The 21,725-nt window shown below is 43.1% G+C and overlaps 1 protein-coding gene across 1 annotated transcript in view; it reads left to right on the top strand.

The window, feature by feature from the left end:
• The first annotated feature begins 1,501 nt into the window (after positions 1-1,501).
• The window catches only part of Rere (arginine-glutamic acid dipeptide repeats), a 367,060-nt gene continuing 346,836 nt past the window's right edge, over positions 1,502-21,725 (top strand). Inside the window, 1 exon segment of the mRNA XM_037203202.1 lies at positions 1,502-1,607. The gene's annotated coding sequence lies outside the window, so the exon portion shown is untranslated.

Consider the following 21,725-nt stretch of genomic DNA (forward strand, 5'->3'; position numbering starts at 1 on the left):
ACTTTGTAGACCAGGTGGGCCTTAACCTCTAACTGATATCCCCCTACCTCTGACTCTCTAGTGCTTAGATTACAGGCATGAGCCACCGTGCCTTGGTGGTCCTGTCCACTGCCCGCTCCCCCAGCATAGCAGTTACTGCTCTCTTTTTAAAAAACCTTCTGTGGTTATGGTCTGTTTTTTATTCCTAATATTTTTTGTTTTGATTTTTAATCATATATGTGTGCCGATGTGTGCACATGGAGGCCAGATCAGAGTGTTGGATCCCCCCCCCAAAAGCTGGAGTCGTCACCTGACGTTGGTGCTGGGAACCGAACTGGGGTCCTCTGCAAAGAGCAGTATGTGCTCCCGACTTCTGTGCCAACTCTTGAGGTCTGTTCTTTATTACTTAAATGAGACTTTTTATTATTCTCATCAAATAAGCAGCACAATTTACCAATTCTACTTTTCTTTTTCTTCAATTCAGTTTTGGTCACATATTATTTAAAAAACCTTATAAACAGCCGGTCAGAATTCAGCCTGGAAACAAATGCTTCCAGCCCACTTTGTAGCTTTCCCTGGACCTCAAGGGATAGGAATTTGTTTCTCAAATGACTGAAAAGGCAAATTATGACCCTGGTAATAACAAGAGCAAGTGGACAGCCGCCAAGTCCACCCCTGAGACCTGCCCGCTGAAGGGAGACCATCCCGGGAGGGTCACAGCTCAGAGGCTGGCCGCCCAGAGTTCGGCCTGCGGCCAGGGAGGGCCGACCCTGCACAAAGCCGCTCCCGGGGCGGGGAGCCCCTCGCACTGGTTCCGGCCGCCGCCCGGAGCGCGCACCCAGAGGCCCAGCCGCGCCGCCGCCAAAGCTTAGCCTCTCCCCTTGCCTTTTCTTCTGCTCATTTTATTAAAAAGAAAAAAAAAGAGAGAGAAAAAAAAGAAGAAAAGAAAAAATAAAAGAAAATGGAAGCGTGAGCCGGAGCAAATACTCCCGCCTCTAGGCCCGCCTCCCGCCCCCCATTGGCCCGCTCTTCGCTTACGTCACGTCCAGACGCACCAGTGGCGAGGCGCGATACTGCGAGGTGGGCCGGGCCCGAGCGCGGAGTGGGCGGCGGGTCGGCGCAGCAGCCCCGCGGCTCCGCCACCATCGCGGAGGTGCCGCTGCTCCCACAGACGCTCGCGAGCCGCCCCCCGCGCTCCGCAGCCTCTCGCCACGCCGGGCCCCGGTCCCCGCCTCCTTCCCCGCGCCTCGTCCCCTCACGCGCTCTCCACCTTGTCTCCGCCTCATTTTCTCTCCTAGTTGAGGGGAAGGAAAAAAAAAAAAGCCACCATCCTCCCGTGGGAGCCCCTCGCCCTCTGGGGGTAAAAAAAAAAAAAAAAACCCAACACAAAACCAGACATGGTCCTGGGCTTCCGCTGCTGAAAGCTTGGCCCACCCGAGGAGGTCCGAGTCCCGGCAGGGAAGCCCCGCAGCCCCCCGGCGTCGCGTCCCCGCGGGCCGGCCCCCTCGGCCCCGCGCCCGCCGCCCTCGGTCCGCAGCCGGCCCCCGCGGCCTCCCTCCCCGTCCCAGCACTTTCCCCGGAGCCGGGCCGCCACCCCTCTCATTGATGGTGTAGCGCCTGAGGGGAAGGTAAGTGTCCCGAGTTGTCTACGCCGCGCCGCGGGCTGCCTTCCTCCGCCCCTCGTTCCGGGGTCGGGGTGCTCTGGGAGGGCCGAGGGGTCAGCGGTGAGAGCTGGGGCGGAAAGCAAAGGCTGAGAGCGGAGGCGAGCTCTCGGGGAACCGTGGGGAACCCCGGGCCGGACGCTGGCTTGAGTCCTGTGCGGGCCAGGTGACTGTCCTACGTGTCTCTTGACCCCTGCTCGCTCTTGGCTGCTTAGGCACGCTCTCCTACTAGTCTGAGGTTCAACTATTCCCTGCCGAGCCGCTCAACTGTGGGAGGGAAGGACTGGAAGCTGTGCATTTCTTGGATGTTTGTGAATGGGGGGGGGGGGGTGTCTTGGAACTGACTCATTAAAGTCTAATTTCACATTAGGGGGAGGGAAGATTTCCTCCTTTGTGTTATCAAGTCTCTATTCCTCTGCTCTGTGATTCCAAAATTATGGAACCAAATCTCACTTGCAGCAGCGTAGAATTCTGTCATGATTGAAGTTCTGCTCTCAGAGAGGGTGCCTTCTCTTTTTCTTTATTTTTTTTAAGGTTATAGGAAGAAGGTAGTTTATGTAGAATGGGGTGAATGTGTCCTGTGTTGAAGGGAGTATTTGGAACTGTTTGCTTGAGAAGTTGTTGAGAGGAAAATAAAATGATTCATTGTTGAGTTGTCATTATCCTCTGTGTCTTTTCCAAGGTTTGCTTACAATTTTTTTTTTTTTATTACAGACTTCAAACATTGATTTCAGCAGAATGTGCCCTTGAGAAACTGGGTGCTTTAAATGTTTCAGTGTGTGCTGCTATTTTAAGGTGGATCTGAGAAAGTAGTTTTGTGTGAATCTTGAAATAGCCTTCTCCAAAGCAATTTTTAAAACAAAAAAAGATTAACTGGTGAGGGTGAACTTGGTGGATTACAAAACAGACATTTAGTGTAACTCAAACAAATACATCCTAGGTTTAGATTTCAAACAGCTTTTATAATTGTTTTCCATTTAAAGAGAGACCTTTTTGTCTGGTGTACACTGGTTTCTTTAGTCTCAGTCTGATGGGGGAGGGGAGAGAGAGGATGGATCTATACAATAATAAAATCATCTTTGGTTAGATATTTCCTTCCATGGGTTTGCTTGCTGAGTTAATTCCACTCTTAAATTACAAACCATTTTTGATTTTGATGGCCTTGCCTGGGTGAAAGCTGGCTCCCAGTTTTCTCTGTTGTTGAGGAAGAGGCAGAAGCAGACACACACACACACACACACACACACACACACACACACACTCACTCACAAAACCAGGCTGAGGACTCATTGTTCTTCCATACACACATTTCATCCTCTCTCTCATATTTGGGACCAGGTCTACACGGACAAACACGGCTTGTTTGGGAGAGAGGAGAGGGTGGGGGAAGGGAGGTGCTTTTCTCTTTCAGCTTTCTTTCGCCCATCTCATGTCTGGCTCCCCCAACCTGGGCAAGGCAGGATGAGTACATGGGAAACTCAGGGCACTCTGGAGCGCGGTCAGAAGGCTCCTGTCTCCCTTCCTCTCTTCGAAGCCCTGCTTTCTGCTGCTTGCTTTTTTTTTTCTTTCTTTCTTTCTGTCTTTCTTTTTTTTTTTATTGTCTGTATAAAGATAAACTCTGTCTTGGCTTAACATTCTGCTTTCACATTTCTCATCACCTCTGACTCTGTTAGGGATAGAGATTTGTTCACTTGATTTTTATTTTACTGAGTGTGACTAGAGTCTTTCTAAGTAGAAATAGGTTCCCTCAGTTAAAATGATAAAGATTGTATTTGAGGTTAGTATTTGGCAACATTGTGTGTGTGTGGGGGGAGAGAGGTTGATTGATGGTCTTTGACTTATCAATGTAGTTTTTGTTTTTAATTGTGTTTTAAGAAAAGATCTGCTTTTCTGATTGGGGGCTGGGGTAGAGGCCCTTTGGAACACTGGACAGGCCTCAGAGTCCACCTGGCTAAATCCAGCTCTGGGCCAAGGATGGAGGTTAGTGTGAATATGTGTGGGTTGTGGAATAGCACCTTCTACTGGTTAATTGCTTTGACGACCCAGTGAAGAGGATGGGGGGAGGGGATTAACGGCTGAGGCTTAATGATTTTCTTTTAAACACAGCGGCTGTGCCTTTCTGCAAATGCCACTTCCCCAGGCTGCTGATACAGATGCCCTTCGACAGGCGCACTTGTATCGCAGCCTTAGTATGTTATTGGCTGTGTCTTGACATTAATTTGTTCTGTTATCAGGGGTATTTTCACATTGTGACTTCCAAGGACTCCTTTGAATTGATGCTCTTTCTTTTTATGAGGAATGTAGTCAGTCTTAGGCTAGTAAACAAAACGGGTTTGTTTGCATTCCAGGTGTTGGAAACAATGCTCACTAGTGGCCCTTTAAGACAATTCTTAGTATTAGTAAAAAGATAAACTTATCTTACAGAAAGTAAAATTCTGGCATTAGAGATTTTCCTGTGTGATTTAAACACCCACTCCCTGACAGAGAGGCTGAGGAAAAGTTGGGGTGGGGAAGTCTCACTAAAATCAGCAATTTTGTGTAGGTAATGGTGCTGTATTGCAATAGTGTTTTCAATAGTTTTATCAATATTATAATAAGCCTGATAGAATGGCTTGTGGATTAGTTTTTTTTTTTTAATAATCTGGAGGCTAGCAAAAATTTGAGTGTGTATACAAATTAACACAGCAGATGATAGATTCCTCCTGAGTCTTCTGAACTAATGTGCAATTTCATAAATACTCTGCGTGATGAATGCCTCACAGGAGTTTATCACCACGGGTCCTAACCCATGTCAGCTGTTTAGTGCAAGGACCAGTTAGGTGTAGCTGTAAACATCTACTGCAGACTGTCTGTTCTTCAGAGGGTCACTGCTGGTTTACTCCCTAAGCTTGTGTCTTACAATGCAATGTGAACAATTTAAATGTAGTGTTTGTTTAGTGGGAATATAGTCAGGTGATTTCAGTTCATTGTAGGCTTTATCAATGTTTTGTTGAAAACTAAAGTAACTAGAAGCCAGTTTGATCTAAAAAGGATACCTAAATCAAGAAAGAAAATATTCCAGTACTTTTCCACTTACTGGTCAGTAAACCAAGTTTTTTGTTTTGTGTTTTTTCTTTAAATGAGACCGTATCCACTGCCAGGTCCCGCAGTAATATACATACTATTGAGCTGATAGTGAGCAGTGTCAGGTGCTGGAAACACAGCACAGGCATACTGAAATGATCTGCACCCTAAGACCCTGTGTGTACTGAACATAATTGTGAATATCCTGAGCACCCACTACTTTAAAATTGGGTTTGAATTTTTCACATCTTGTTCAAATCTCAGTAATCAGTAAAACATTTAAGTAGTAAAATAAGTTGTATATACTGAGTTCCCTGGGAATTGTGTGCTGTCCTGCTAACTGCTTTTGGCAGCTACTTTTACCATTGATTTAAAGGTTAAGATAGCAGGAAATTCATATTTTTAAATGAACCGTTAGTGTAACCTAGCTGTGAACTTCATCTCCCTCTCCCCCCACAAACACACTCGAGGGGGGGGAGCACACTACTGTAGAGAGGGAAAGACGGGAAGGACACTGCACTATTGCTCTCTGTAAGTTTTCTTAATCACCAGAAATTTGTCTTGAATCATATATAAGTAATTATTAATTATTGGCACCCTGATAGTCCACAGTTGAAGCTTTGCATAGCCTATTTAAGTGTGATTTTTGGCAAGCATGTTAGTTTGTGCTTAGCTTCTTGTCTAACACGGTTCTAGTGTTTTTAAAGTGAGAAATGTGCATTTAAATATTCGTTACAGTATTACTAAGATTGCTTATGCTGTTTCAATGAACATCTGACTACAAATAACTCTAGTATGCCCAAATATTTACCAGCTTTGAGTTTTGGTTGGATTTTTAAATTTAATCAATTAACATATATATATATGAGATATGAGAGGGTTTGGCTGTGTAGTTCACATTGGCCTCAGACTCCTGGAGCCTGCTTTAGCCTCCCAAGTGCTGACATTATAGGTGTATGCTTCCATGTTGGCCTGGAATTGTGATTTATATAAATAATTTGTTGGTGTGCCAAGTAATTAAGATACAGTTCATGTTCTTATATTAGGTAACTAGGTCAGACAAAACTGTTAATGTAAGATCTTTAGAATTTTTTTTGTTTTGGGCTGGAGAGATGGTTCAGTGGTTAAGAGTTCTGGGTGCTTTTCCAGAGGACACAGGTTCAATTCCCAGCTTCTACATGTGGCTCACTACTATTTATAACTCCAGCCGTAGGGGATCTGACAGCCTCCTCTGACCCTCTTAGACTACTGCACACATGTAGACATGTAGTGCACAGACATACAAGTAGGCAGATAAAATAAAAAGGTTAAATTAAAAAAAATATTTTATTCAGGTTTGGTGGCACCTGCCTTTAATTCCAGTGCTGTGGAGGCAGAGGTAGATCTCTGTGAGCCTGGTCTACAGAGTGAGTTCCAGGTCAGCCATGAAAAAATTAAAAATAATTAATTTTACTCATTAAACTGTGCTGGTGGTGGGGTGGGGGGTACATACTCGCTTGTGTGGGCACCCATGTATACATGTGGAGGTCAGGAACAACTTTTGGAAGTCAGTTATTGCTGCCATGTGTATCTCCTGGGAATGTAACTAAGTTTGTCAGGCTTACTGGACAAGCCCCCTTACCAGATAAGCCAGTCTGTGATGGTCCCTTAAAGATTCTTTTATGTGTGCAAGTAAAATGACCTATTTGTGCCAGTGTAAAAAGATTTGGGGGTGGTGGTGGTTCTAGGTCTCATGTAGCTTTAGTTTTTTTTTTTTGTTTGTTTGTTTGTTTGTTTTGATTTTTCAAGACAGGATTTTTCTGTGTAGCCCTGTCCTGGAACTCGATGTGTAGACCAAGCTGGTTTCATACTCAGAGATCTGCCTGCTTCTGCCTCCAGAGTCCTGGGATTAAAGGCGTGTACCACCACCACCTGACTTAGAATTGTTTTTAATTTGGTAAAATTTGCTAATGTAATCATATAAAGATTTCACAGCAAATATATTAGCAACCATAAGTAATATATTTGCTGTGAAATCTTTATATGATTACATTATAGAATAGCATTTCTAATTTACAGAACTCTTGTTTGAGGAATCAGTGTAGATGTCTTGAAGTTGAAGGCATGATTGTATTCTAATTTTAAACGAGTTTGTTATGTGACTTTTAAGGGCTTTGGTTAGGATGTTGGGATTGCCAGGAACATAAAACATTCAAAGTCATTTCAAATACTGGGGAAAGGTGGAACAGAAATTGAAGCTTTTAAAGGTCAGGCCTCCCAGAAGAACAGAACTCTAGATTTAGCAGTGCCTCTCAGTGCTGGAATCCTGTCTGGGTGGAGCGTCTCAGCTTTAGCAACCCAGTATGTTTTTGTCTCTTCAGCAGTTTGTTGAGCCATACCCTTGAAGGGCAGTGACTAGCAATAAGGTCGCCACTCAATCTATAGAGGGCTGTGTTTGCACTGTTGGCTTGCACTAAAACTGGAAGAGAGCTGTGAGTGAGCATGGGCCTTGCAGCATCTCTAGACAGTCTTAGCTGCTGGGAGCCCCTTCTGGAAAAACTCCATGCTAACACACGCCACAGCATGTATGGGCATATTCCTTGGCACCTCTACATGTCCCCCAGTCTCCCAGAGGACTGATTCCTTACGTCCTTCTTGTGCCAGGAGTGTGCATGTGCGTGTGAGTACACACACACACACACACACACACACACACACACACACACACACAGAGTTCAGAGGGAGTGTGACTAGGTAGAAATGCAGGCTTGTGTCTGCATGAGAAAATTGCCTGGGGCAGCTTGGGAAACCTCCCTTTGTGGCAGAACCTTGACAGTGTTGGGGGGGAATGTTATCCACCCTAGAGCAGTTCTGATTAATGAGTAAATGGGATGCAGGGACTCTGACTGTAGGTTTAGATATATTTCATGTATGAAGACATCATTTAGGTATAATTTAACTGGTGCACCTTAGTTCATTTTTCAGTGATGCTAGTGATGGAACTCAGGGCTTTGCTTGTGTTTAGGCATATGCTAAGCCTAAACTTATTAGCTCCTGGATACTCTTTTAATCCAGACTCTCTGTCCCTCAGCTGCCTCACTCTTCTCTCCCTTTCTTTTTTGAATGGGTCATAGGATTGGAATCATACTGACCTGCCATCTTGTTCTCTCAGGCAGAGCCCCTATGTAAAGGTGGTCCGGTTAGGCAGTAGGAGTCCAACTTAGAGTTTTAATGAAGGAAGAAGTCTTTTTGCTCGGAGCACTGGACAGCCAGGACTGGCCTCCTAATCCGCTGCCCTTAACTCTGCTGTTGATCTCTACTTCCTTTGTGTGGTTATGCTGTGTTTCCACTTCCAATAAGGACTCTATCTGTAATTAAAATTTCCCAAGAGACATCTGCTAGGCGGTTAGTTATTGCTAGTGTTGGCTAAGGGCTTAGGGTCAGGCTGCCTCATAAGTTGTCCTCCAGATGGGCTACACTTAGGCAAGATCCTCACCTTTGGATGTCAGCTCATGTGCAGGGACATGGAGAGGGAAAGGCTTTCTGAGCCCTGTGGTCTAGCTACAGGGATTTCTTTGGTTTTTGTTAGGGCTCTTGAGTTTTTCCTGTCTTCATTTTTACTGACATCTAGTATGGTTGTTGTTGGCTTTTCTGTCTTATTCTGTTTAATAGTTATTTTGCCTTAAGAAATTACATAGTCATAACTAATCACACACGATCTCTTCACCTAATGAAGAATGTTGGGTTTGTTTTACTTTCTCTTTATTTTCTGTAAATCTGTTCACCTGCTTGCTTTTCTACCTCTACCCACCTGCTTTTCTAAATCAGTGTTTCCCAGACTGGGCTAATGACATACTAATAAACTGCAAACTTGTAAGCATTCTACAGTCAAATGGGCTGACAGTGCACATTTGCCCTCTGAAGCTTTAGAAATGGCATGGGATATATTGGGTTTTTTGAGACAGGCTCTCATTGTATAGGTTAGGTTGGCCTCCAAACTCAGCCTCTTGAGTATGGGATTCCCCTGTGCTTTAAGAATGCTTGGATGCTTTGTTGGATACTAATATTCTGCAGGATGTATTTTGACATACATGTGTAAAATTTAATTGTGTCTTGACCTAAGATAGGTTCTTTTTCTCCTTAACAAAGAAGTAAGTTGTGTGTCAGTCAGCAAGATGTCTTAGTGGGGAAAAGTGCTTGCAGGACTACAGCTCAGCCGGCTGTGCTGGTACGCACCTTTAATCCCAGCAGCGTGCCAGAGGCAGGTGAGTTCCAGGACAGCCAGGGCTACTTTGTCTTAAAGAAAAAAAAAGGAGTCCTGCTGGAAGGAGAGAACAGACATCTGAAAGTTCTCTGACTTTCACACATACTTTATGACATATCCCCTGATAATAATTTTTTTGTTTTGTTTTTTTGAGACAGGGTTTCTCTGTGTAGCTTTGGAGCCTGTCCTGGAACTCACTCTGTAGCCCAGGCTGTCCTCAAACTCTCAGAGATCCGCCTGGCCTCTGCCTCCTGAGTGCTGGGATTAAAGGCGTTCGCCACCACTGCCTGGCTGAGCCAGAGTTTCTCTGTGGGGCGTTTACCCACCAACCCCACAGCTCCCCAGAGTTTTCTTGAGTATGAGCAGCAGGAAATATTAGATAGAAGAATTTACTGTGGAGACTATTTCGGAGATAAACAGATAGAAAATAAAGGATAGCCTCAAGAGGGCCTGGAACCTTTTCCAACAGCCCCACTGTCTCTGCCCCAGGGCATTTATGGAGATGCCAAGGGGTGGAGCAAAAGACTCCTCCCCCAGTACAGCCAAGTGCAGACCATCTCAGACATCTGCACTCAGGCCCATGGCCCTAATCATCCTCTATGCGGATCTGCTGAATAAAGCCATGAGGAACCTGAAAACGGGCTCCCACATTTCTCTGTGTAGCCCTGGCTGTCCTGGAACTTACTTTGTAGACCAGTCTGGCCTCAAACTTAAAGGTCTGCCTATCTCTGCCCCCTAAGTGCTGGAATTAAAGGCGTGAACTACCATGCCTAACTAGAAATAAAATAAAAAAAATCTTAAATATAGAGGTTATGATTATTACTACTTAGTGCTTTGTTGCTCTGTACTATTTTTCTTCAAGTAACTTATATACTCTGGTATGTCCAAGCTGAATAAAAGGCCCTGTCCTTTCTCTGATCTACATGTTGTTCTGTGGTTGTATTTGGGCACAGTATCTATTACCTTTTATTTCATTTCTCATTCCAGTCAATCAAATCAGTAGTTACTTTTCTTTTACCCCTACTTTCTTATCCAAAGCTAGGATTCTTATCTAATACAGTTTTTTTTTAAAATATTTATTATGTATACAATGTTCTGCATACATGTATGACTGCTTGCCAGAAGAGGGCACCAGATCTCATTATTGATGGTTGTGAGCCACCATGTGGTTGCTGGGAATAGAACTCAGGACCTCTGGAAGAGCAGATGGTGCACTTAGTCTCTCCAGACCCCTCTAGTGCAGAGTTTAATCACTTCAGACTATAAGCACTGGCAAGAATCTTTCAACAAGTGAAATTCTTGACTTTGCCATTGATTAGGTTAAGCCTAAAGATATGTAGAGATGAAGACAACCTTCTAGGAATTAATGTTTATATTGACCATTGGTGTACCCTAACTGTGAGTACATAGTGTTTTAGGGACAAACTACCATAGAGCTGTATTGCTGTATACAGAGTACCTCAAAACATGGCAGCACAGGCAGCATCTTTTACCTAGTACTTGAGGGTGGCTTAGCTGAGCTATTCTGGTGCAAGGATTTCTTGAGGTTAGCTAGGACTGGAGGATCTACTTCCATTATGTCTCCTCAAATGGGTGTGGGCAGAGAACTGCCAGTGCTGGCCACATGAACTCCTTCACAGTCTTACTTGAGTGACCTCATGATTTTGAACTTGGGAGCACAGGCCTGCCTCTCCCTTTTTGTGACTTCATCTTAGAAGTCAGATATCACCTCCCCCTGCCCCCAACACACACACCTCTTTGAGACATGGTCTCACTGTGTAGCCTTGACTCGCCTGCAACTTGCTATGTAGACCAGGCTGGCCTCCAGTTCACAGAGATCTGCCTACCTTTGCCTCCTAAGCACCAGGATTATAGGAGTGTGCCACTGTGTCTGGCAAATATCATCTCTTCTGGCTTATTGTACTAGTTGGAATTAAGTTATTAAGTAGGGCCGACACTCAAGAAGGGCCTGTTCTTTTTTTTTTTTTTTTGGTTTTTTTTTCGAGACAGGGTTTCTCTGTGTAGCTTTGTGCCTTTCCTGGAACTCACTCGGTAGTCCAGGCTGGCCTCGAACTCACAATGATCCACCTGGCTCTGCCTCCCGAGTGCTGGGATTAAAGGCGTGTGCCACCACTGCCCGGCTTTTTTTTTTTTTTTTTTTTTTTTTAAATAGGAGTCTGATGTCTCTATATAGGCAACCTTTGCACATTTTTAGTTGGTGGCATTCTTTATAAAGTGTCCTGCCTGCACACCAGAAGAGGGCACCAGATCTCATTATAGATGGCTGTGATCCACCATGTGGTTGCTGGGAATTGAACTCAGGACCTCCGGAAGAGCAGCCAGTGCTTTTAACCTCTGAGCCATCTCTCTAGCCCAGGGCCTGATCTTGAAAAGAGTAGCATCAAAAAATTTGTGAGGGTCTGGGAAGATGGTTCTATCAGCTGTTCTCCCAGGAGCCCCAGGTTCTGTTCTCAGCATCCACGTGGTGGCTAACAACTATCTCTAACTCCAGTTCCGGAGAATCCGATGCCCTCTTCTGGCGTCTGTGGGCACTGCATGCACACGGTGTACAGACATACATGTAGGCAAAAACACACATAAATAAAAATACCCCCAAAAGTCTTAAAAATTGTGAGTTTATTTTTAAATCACCACAGGAATTCAAAAGAAGCGATTTGTCAGGCAGGTTAGGAAGTCTTCATTTTCCTTGTCTGGTTGCTGTGAAGCACTGCCTTATAACAACAGGAAGTAGCCATTGTTGGTTCTCAGGAGAGTGACAGACTAAAACCTTTTATGAGGCATCATTTTTCCTCTGCCCTTGCCTTGTTGAAGCATCATTTATTTTCTGCTTTATTCCTGGATTTTGCCTTTGTGTGTGTGTGTGTGTGTTTGCATGTTTTATGGGCTTGTGTACATTTGGTGTGCATGTGCTGGAGGCCATAGGTACCTCTTTCAGTTGTGCGCTCTCTCTCTCTCTCCCTCCTTCCTTCCTCTCTCCCTCCCTCCCCTCCCTCCCTCTCTCTCTCTTCCTTCCTTTTTTTTTTTTTTTTTTCTGAGACAGGGTTTCTCTTTGTAGCCTTGGAGCCTTTCCTGGCCTTGAACTCAAAGATCCTCTGCTTCTGCCTCCTGAGTGCTGGGGTTAAAGGTGTGCGCCACCACCACCTGGCTCTACTTTCTTCCTAAGGCATAGCCTCTTCCTGAACCCCACACTAGCTGATCTACACACTAGTCATCTTGCCTCTACCAAGCTTTTTACATGAGTGCTGGGGGGGAGGGTGGTGTCAAGATGCTCTTGCTGTGCAAACAAAACTAGATGGGCCTATTGCTTAAGCCGAGGCTTAGGCAAGACAAGAACTTTCCCTTTTTCCTTTCTTTTTTTTTTTTTTTTTGTGTGTGTGGGGAGATATGGTCTTACTATCCCTGGATTCCACGAGTGTGTGTGTGTGTGTGTGCCTGATGTGTGCCTGTGTGTGTGTGTGTGTGTGTGCGCACACACACATATGCACAGGGGTACACACACACACACAAAATTAAAAATAATTCTTTTTTTTTTTTTTTTTTTTTGGTTTTTGGAGACAGGGTTTCGTTGTGTAGTTTTGGTGCCTGTCCTGGATCTCGCTCTGTAGACCAGGCTGGCCACGAACTCAAAGAGATCCGTCTGACTCTGCCTCCCGAGTGCTGGGATTAAAGGCGTGCAGCAGCAGCAGCAGCAGCAGCAGCAGCAGCAGCACCACCACCACCACCACCACCACACCACCACCACCACCACGTGGCTAAAAATAATTCTTGCACTGCATACTAGCACACACATTTAATCCCAGCTCTTGGAAGGCAGAGGCAGAGGCAGACCTATCTATGTGAGTTTGAGGTGAGCCTGGTCTGTAGACACAGTGAGTTCCAGGACAGCCAGGGCTATCTGTCTCAAAACAACAACAACAACAACAAAAAAAACCAACCAAAAATAGCCAGGTGGTGGTGGCTGAAGCCTTTAATCCCAGCACTCAGGAAGCAGAGCCAGGCGGATCTTTGTGAGTTTGTGGCCCTCCTGGTCTACAGAGCAAGATCTAGGACAGGTGCCAAAACTACACAGAGAAACCCTGTCTTGAAAAACAAACAAACCCCCCCAAAACCCCAAAAATAAACAAACAAAATCACTAAATAAATAAAAAAAATCTTGAAAAAAGTCTTGTATTAAGAAACTGGTTGAGATAGTACATACTTTTAATCTGAGAATTTGGGAGGTGGAGGCAGGTAGATCTCTGAAGTCATGGCCATCCTGGTGTACATAGCAAGTTCTAAGCAAGCCATAATTACACAGTTAAACAGACAAACCTCTTTCAAAAACAAATTGGGGCTCAGAGAGATGGCTCAATGGTTAAGAGAACTTCCAGAGGTCCTGGGTTCAATGGCCAGCACACATATGGTGGTTCATAATTATCTGTAACTCTAGTTCCAGGGGATTTGATGCCCTCTTCTGGCCTTCATAGGTACAAGGCACAAACATGGTGCACAGACATACATACAGGTAAAAACACTCATACACATAAAATATAAAATTTGGCAAGTTAAAAAATAAGAAACTGAGTGGAGTGATTGCCTTTGCAGGCAGGGTGCATAGGGGTGGGAACAGAGAAGGAGGGTCCCTAACCTTTCATATTTATGTCTTATTTGTCATGTGTAACCATGAATAATACAGAATAAAAAACCTGTTCTTTAATTTTTTTCTCTTAGGTTTTAGCCCTTCACTTTTTGTATGATTTAGTGACATGAATTTTAATTTATATATAAAATGGTGCCTATGAAATAATCAAGACACAAATTGTGCCCTTCACAGTTGTTTCTGTGATGAATTTTCTCAGTGATGGGCAAGATAAGACTTATATACATACAACTGAATCTAGGTGAGGAATTATCTCGAGAGGTGGTGATGCTGTGGTTTAGGGAAGAGTGATCTCTGGTTGGAGGAATCAGGGAGGATTTGGTGTAGGAGGGGGTGCTTAACCTGTGTTCTAAAGGATTGCCAGTATTTGGACATGTGGTAAGTAGCTAAGAGGATTTCAGACAGGAAATTGCATGGAGCAGAAGCACACAGGCCAGAATGCTGGGACGTGTTGAGTACTTTGGCTGCTTCTATGATGAGGATTATCAAATTGTGTTTCGATTTTTCTTCCATCTCTCTTCTTAAATTCTTTTAAAATGTTCTGTAGTAGATTCAGGCAGGCATAGTTCTTTCAACCCCGATAATATATATTTGAAGCTGTGGCTGGTAGCTGTTCAAGTTGAAAGCATTTGGGAAAAGAATTGCTTGGGTTGATTTCTCAAAGGAACTATAAACTGGTCTGGCTAGGACTTAGAGCACCAGAAGGACAGGTTGGAGTCATATAAATTCATTCAAGTTAAGTGTGGATCACTTTATTTAATAACTTCACATATTCAAATTATGTATAAATTATAGTTACAAAATATGTATTCATTATAATCTTATTGATGTAAATAAAAATAGGTGTGTTCATTCCTGCAAAAGTGTCCCAGATGGTTTTTGTGCATATTTAAACTGGCTTCGATTTTGTCTTTTATTTAGTGTATTTTGTTTAGGTTGGTGTTTTGTGTTTTGTTTGGTTCTTGGTGTGGAGCACAATGCCTCATGAATGTTAGGCAAGCACTTTACCCATGGTGCTACATCCCTAGCCCCATTTACTATTGCAAGCATATATTTTCCAATTTAGTTCTTGTAATTACACTTCTACACTTCAGGTATGTTTTGATTTTTAAATAACTTCATTGTGTGTCAGTATACATTGCTTTTACTGTAGATGGATATAGTAAATGCTTTTGGATTTATAGGAACAATTTCCAGGTAGATTTCTTGAATTAATAGATGTGCATTTTTGTTTCAAAAGCTGCCAATAAGATGGGCATGGTGGTATGTTCCCTTGCTAATTTGAGGTTAACCTGGTCTGTATAAGTGAGTTTCAGACCAGGGCTGTATAGAGAGACCCTGTCTTTCTTATTTATTTATTTATTTATTTATTTATTTATTCATCATTCATTTATTGTTGTTATCTGTATTTTGAGACAGGGTTTCTCTGTTTATCTCTTGCTGTCCTGAAACACTCTCTGTAGACTAGGCTGCCCTCAAACTCACAGATTAGCCTGCCTCTGCCTCCCGAGTGCTGGGATTAAAGATGTGTGCCACCATCCCCTGCTGAATATGAGTATCTTAATTTATATTCCTTTGACCACAAGTGAAGTTGATCTTTTTATACATAAGAATTTAAAGGTAAGCACTTTACCAATGGAGTTAAATCCCTAACTTAGTAATAGAACAGAGTACTTATTTGTGAGTACTATTACATACATAAGTACATAGAGTATTTATTTGTGAGTACTATTTATCTCAGTGGTTCTCAGCCTTCCTAATGCTGTGCCTCTTTAATACAGTTCCTTGTGTTGTGGTGACCCCAACCATAAAACTATTTTCTTTGCTACTATTAGGAATAGTATTGTAAATATCAGGTATGCAGGATATCTTAATTGAGAACTGCTTAGTTATTTAAATGGGGTCTTATGTAGCGCAGACTGACCTTGGATTTACTATAGCCAAACTTGGTCCTGACTTATGATCTCACTGCCTCCACCTTCCAAGTGCTGAGGGTAAAGGCATACACCACCATTCTTGGCTACTAGGGTTGGGGCTGGAGAGATAGTTCAATGGTTAAGGGCACCGAATGCTCTTCCAGAGGATCCAGGTTCAATTCCCAGCACCCACATGGCAGCTCACACCTGTCTGTAACTCCAAGATCTGACAGCTTTACACATACATATATGCAGACAACACCAATACGCATAAAATAAAAAAATACATTAAAAAAATATTTAAAATAAAAGAAATAGTGTTGTTGCTCAGTAGGAGGTCATGTATTTAGCATTGTAGGCCATTCCTCAACAACAAAAATAGTAAGTAAATATCTCCAACACCAAAAGTCAGTAATTAGGTAAAAATAATACTGAATGATAACTGTTATGGTTTACATGGGAACTGCTTTCCATAGTCTTATGTGTTGGAACATTTGGTCCCTAATTGATAGCACTGGGGAGGTGGCCACTGCTGGAAGAAGGTCATAAGATGGGCCTTATTAGTTATAGTTCTACTTACTTCCTGCCTGAGCTTTCTACTTCCTGATCCTCTGAGATGGGAGCAGCCAGCTGTGTACTCCCACCGCCTAGGTCAGGATGGACTGGACCTTCTCAGACTAGGAGCCTAGTACACCCTCCTTGAGTTGCTTCTTGTTGGCTTTCTGTGGCAGAGCCATGAGAAGCTTAACCAGCACAGCATCCCTTGCTTGATTATACTACACATAACTACACACCAAACTCATCAGCACGACAGTCCCAGATGGGAACCGAGACACTGTGGTCTTTTTTGGTTTTCTGATCTGAGGCCTTTTATATTGGAGAGGGCAGCCAGCCTGGCTGGGTTCTGAAATGGAGTTATGTGTGACAACTGCTTTGGAATCTTAGAGGTGCTTTGGTACTGGATAGGGAGTGGGTGGGGAGTGATTTCTTTGAAATAATTTATAGTTGAAACTGATTTTCAACTGCTAGAGGTGATAGAAACTCTTGGACTTTTCTGAAAGTAAGGAAGGCAGCTGAAATGAAAAGATTTTTAAAAAATAGGGTAAGTGTTTACAATTAGCTTTTAAAAATAAGTGATGTGATTAAGTCTCTCATTACTCTGGCCTTTTTATTTATTTATATTACTTTGAGATTTCCTAATTCGTAGTAAAGTGTGTGTGTTTCTAGTGGGCTGACTACACTGCTCCACTCTAACAGTGGCTGTCTGGCCCACGTGTGTCCATTGTGAGCCACACAGGTACTTGTATGGAAAAGCGTAAGGTTGTTTCTGTCCTCTGGTGTTGGCTCCCATCTCATGGAGTCCTCCAGCAGCTCTTGTCAATTGTTCAAGTGACCTGTGCAAACAAGGGGCTCTTTTCGCTGTGTCTGGGCTCTGATCATTATTGTTCCTTGTGGGACAAGGTGAGTTCCAGGTGAGGTGGCACACACTTTAATCCCTGTACTTGGGAGGCAGAGGCAGGTAAAGCTCTGTGAGTTCAAGGCCAGTTTGGTCTACATGTTGAGTACCAAAACAGCCAGAGCTACATAGTGAGACCCTATCTCTGGGGAATAAAAAAGAAAAAAGATGTTTGCAGACTCTTGTTAGAAATGGTTTCCTTTAAAAAAAAGGAAAGCAAAAAGAAGTGATTTCCTGCTGGGTGATGGTAACTAATCCCAGCACTAAAGAGGCAGAGGCAGGAAAATTTCTGTGAGTTCGAGGCCAACCTGGTCTACAGAGCGAGTTTCAGGACAGCCAGGGCTACACAGAGAAACCCTGTCTTGAAAAACAAACAAACAAAAAAAGAGAAATGGTTTTCTGTTGGTCTTGCCATTTTTTGTATTTGTATCCCTTTCTGTTTGAATTATTTATTATCTTAAATTATGTGTATGTATGTGAGGGCTGTGTGTGTGTGTGTGTGTGTGTCTGTGTGTGTGTGTGTCTGTCTGTCTGAGGAGTTGTGTATGAATTTATGTGGGAGTGTGCACATGTGCATGCAGTTGCTTATGTACATATGTGCCTGTGCATGTGGAGGCCAGAGGTCAACTTTAGTGTCTTTCTTGTGTTTTATTTTATTATTATTTTTAAATTTTATTTTATGTGTGTGAGTGTCTTGTCTGCATGTATATTTGTATGCCATGTATATGCCTGGTGCCCTGGATGCCATAAGAGGGTGTCCAGTCCCCTGGAGTGGAGTTATACATGGCTGTGAGCTGCTATGTGGGTTCTGGGAATTGACCCTAAGTCCTCCGGAAGAGCAGCCAGTGTTCTTAACCATTGAGCCATCTCTCAGCAGAGTTTATTAAGAGATTGTATTTATTTTATTTTTAAAAAAGATTTATCCCAGGACAGGCTCCAAGGCTATACAAAGAAACCCTGTCTTGAAACAAAACAAAACAAAAGAACTCATGTAAGTCCTTCTGCCTCAGCCTCTTGAGTGCTGAAAGTACAGATGAGCCTTGGAAATGATGATGATGATAAGAGCTTTGGAAATGTTTTTATTGTTATTTGTGTTTTGAGACAGATTCATACAGCCCAGGCTGACCTTGAGTTTGCTATATAGCCAGGGGCTAAACTTTAATATCTGATCCTCCATCCTTCACCTCTTTTTTTTTTTTTTTTGGTTTTTCAAGACAGGGTTTCTCTGTGTAGCTTTGCGCCTTTCCTGAAACTCGCTTTGGAGACCAGGCTGGCCTCGAACTCACAGAGATCCACCTGCCTCTGCCTCCCGAGTGCTGGGATTAAAGGCGTGCGCCACCACAGCCCAGCCATCCTTCACCTCTTAAGGACTGGGAATGTGTGCCCTGGAAGTCATTGTTCCTTGGTTGATTGTCCTTTATTGACATCCATGTCTTAAGGCTTTTTCCTATTAAAGTCCTTTGACCTTTTTAGTTGTGGTTTTGCTTAAACTGGTTATTGGTCTTTTCTCCTTCTTTTCCTCCTTTCCTCCCTCCCTCCCTTCCTAAGCTAGCTAGCTAAATGTTTTACTTGTTCAATTTTTGCATTTTAAGTAGTCAGTGACATCCTTGGTCTGAGATTCTTCTTAACCATTGCACAATGGCCACCAAAATACATTACTTGGTTTCCCTTCTTAATCAGTTATGCAGAAGCCTACTCATTCCCCTAGGTTTATGTTGTCATCAACATTAGTAAGGCTGATTTGTTTCTCTGTACCAAGTGTCTCTACCAGCTTGCTGCACTGGCTCATAACTGGCTGAAGCACATAGAGATGGGTTTGACAGCTGTGTCATTGAGGATGAGAGTGTCTTCAGCACTTCTTATAAAGCAGTGCTAGCATCCATTAGACCTCCAGCAACAATGTCGTGTGGCTTACATGGGAATCCATGTCTTTAATGTACCGTAGAGGGCATGGGGCAGGAAAAGGGTATGGTTTTACTTATACCCTCCCCTCCTTATCTCTTCATAGTGAGATTAAAGATGATTCTGATTGACACTTGGGCATGATTACATAGATTAACTCTAATGGGCAATTGAGTTGCTTCAGCATATATTTAACTAAATTTGTATATATTTCTGTTTGCAATTGTAGGCTGTTCACTGGCTCATTCAGAAAACAAAAATAGTTGGCCAAAATAAAAACAAACTTCTATGTAATATTTAATATGCCCATTTGATGTGCTGTTGATTAGAGATGAGAAAAATCACTGGGTTTTTGTTTTGTTTTGTTTTATTTTATTTTTTTGAGACAAGGTTTCTCTGTGTAGCTTTTCGCCTTTCCTGGAACTCGCTTTGGAGACCAGGCTGGCCTCGAACTCACAGAGATCCGCCTGCCTCTGCCTCCCGAGTGCTGGGATTAAAGGCACATGCCACCACCGCCCGGCTTATTTTATTTTTTGAGACAAGGTTTCTCTCTATAACTACCTTGGCTGTCCTGGAACCCACTCTGTAGACCAGGCTGGCTTCGAACTCCACCTATTTCTGCCTCCTGAGTGTTGAGAGTAAAGGTGAGTGCCACCACCTCCTGGCAAAAATCACTGTGTAAAAAAATTTTTTTTTATTTTATGTATATCAGTGTTTTGCCTGCATATATATCTGTGTTATGTGCATACAGTGTTTGTGGAGGGTGCTGGGACTCAAACCCCCTCCCTGTCTTCAGCAAGAGCAGCAAATGCTCTTAACCACTGAGCCATCTCTCCAACCGCAAATTACCTTTTTTTAAAAAACAAAAACAAAAACACTCTCTATACATGTTGTGTGTGTTATTGAAGGTTTCCTGTCCTGAAGCATGATAGCTCCTATGCATTACAAAAAGAACCTTGGTAGGCCACCTACTTGGCCACTGGAGGCCACTTCTACCTGGGCATGGCTTGGTATATGATTATGTGTTCTGCTTTCTCAGCTGCTGCATGAAGACAGTAGTACATAAGTGGAATTGAAAAAAAAAAAGCTATGGAAGGGCTGGGGAGATGCTCAGTGACTTTAGGTGTCTTCCCTTATTATTCTCTAGCACATTTTTTTGGAGACAGGATCTCACTGAACTTGGAGCTCATTGATTCGGTTAGACTAGCTGATCAGCAAGCCCAAGGGTCTTCTGGTCTCTATTTGGTCATGTTGGGATTACAGATATGTACCTGGCACCTGGAGATCTAAAATGATGCTTGTGTGGCAAGCATGTTACCAACTGATACATCTTCCCAGACTTAATTAAAAAATATTATTATGTATTTATTTTTATTTCTCACATAAAGATGCTAGGAACTGAACCTAGGTCCTCTGTAAGAGCAGTATGAGCTTTTAATGTCTCAGCCATCTCTCCAGCTTTTTTGTTTTCTATTATTGTGTGTGTGAGCATCTATGTCATGATGTACATGCAGAGGCTAGAGGACAACTTTGTAAAGTTGATTCTTTCCTTCCACCTTTATGTGAGTTCTGGGGATCAAACTCAGCTTGCCACACTTGCTCGCATGGAATGGGCCTTTACCCCCGGGCCATCTCACTGGCCCCTCTTCAAACTTTTTGGTTTTCATTTATGACCAGAGAGATCAAAAGAGGTAGGGTGGAAGGCAGTGTTTTATATCTCCCATGCTGGCCTTGCATTTGCTATGTAGTTGAGGATGACCTTGAACTTTGCTTTTATCTTCTGAGTACTAGGATTAAATATTTACACCCTCCCAATACATTCTCATTTATGTGGTGCTGGGGATTGGATCCAGAGCTTCCTTCATGCTTAGATAACTATTCTACTCCAACTGAGCTACAGTCCAGCCTCCCCTTTTATTGAGACAGTGTTTCATGTACTCCAGGCTGACTTCACCCCTCACTGGAATTATAGATACCTACCACCATGGCTGGCTTTCTAAAAGATGTCTTATTCTCAGCATGCATATGGCTCTGGGTTCAATTCCTAGTATTGGCAGAGGGGGAAGAAGTATCTTAGAATGATAATAAAGCTTTACCTGTCTCTTCTAACAAATTCAGCCATGTTTTAATCTAAGAACTCTGTAAATGTATTACATGTGGAGAAATATGGTGGGAGATGGTATCAGTAGATTGAGCTCGAAATGGGAATAGGTAAAAATTCTTTCTGTTGCTTCAGTCAGGTCCATAAAAATATAGAGAGAGCTAGAGTTAGCCTATAGCTGAAAGATTTCAGGTTTGGGGTGCAGTGGGGACACTGAGGTAGATTGTTATTTGGATAAGAGATTTATTAAAGATCTATCAATCCTTAGATGGCAACATGGTGGGGATTCTGAGGAGAGTTCTGGCCTACATGACACTGAGGACCCTTTCTCATACCTTCTAAAGGAAGCGAAAGGGAAATTCTTGTACATGATTGGACAGTCCATGGTACACACTTGTGGTCAGGCTGTCTCTGATTTCAGATTGGTAGAGGGAGACTCTGTTAGCCTGGGGCCTGTATGTAAACTTCTCTGTAAGGGTGGGGGGAGCAAGAATCTGGAAAAACAGGGTAGTAGCAGAGCCTTACAATGATGTGGCCTTGGTTTACAGCCCCTGAAAAGATTGCAGAGCCTTCCTACCCTAGTCAAGCATTCAAAAAGGAAGCACTGAAGGCCCCCACCATTTTTTTTCTTCTTTCTGGGAGTCAAGATTAATTTGTAATTCAAGTACCTAGTAGGTTCTTAAATTTTATTTGACTTTTTTTACTGCTTTGAACTGCACTAAGTCAGCGAGGAGAGTTGTCTGC

The sequence above is a fragment of the Peromyscus leucopus genome, chromosome 2, assembly GCF_004664715.2.
Source record: "Peromyscus leucopus breed LL Stock chromosome 2, UCI_PerLeu_2.1, whole genome shotgun sequence".
NCBI lineage: Eukaryota > Metazoa > Chordata > Mammalia > Rodentia > Cricetidae > Peromyscus > Peromyscus leucopus.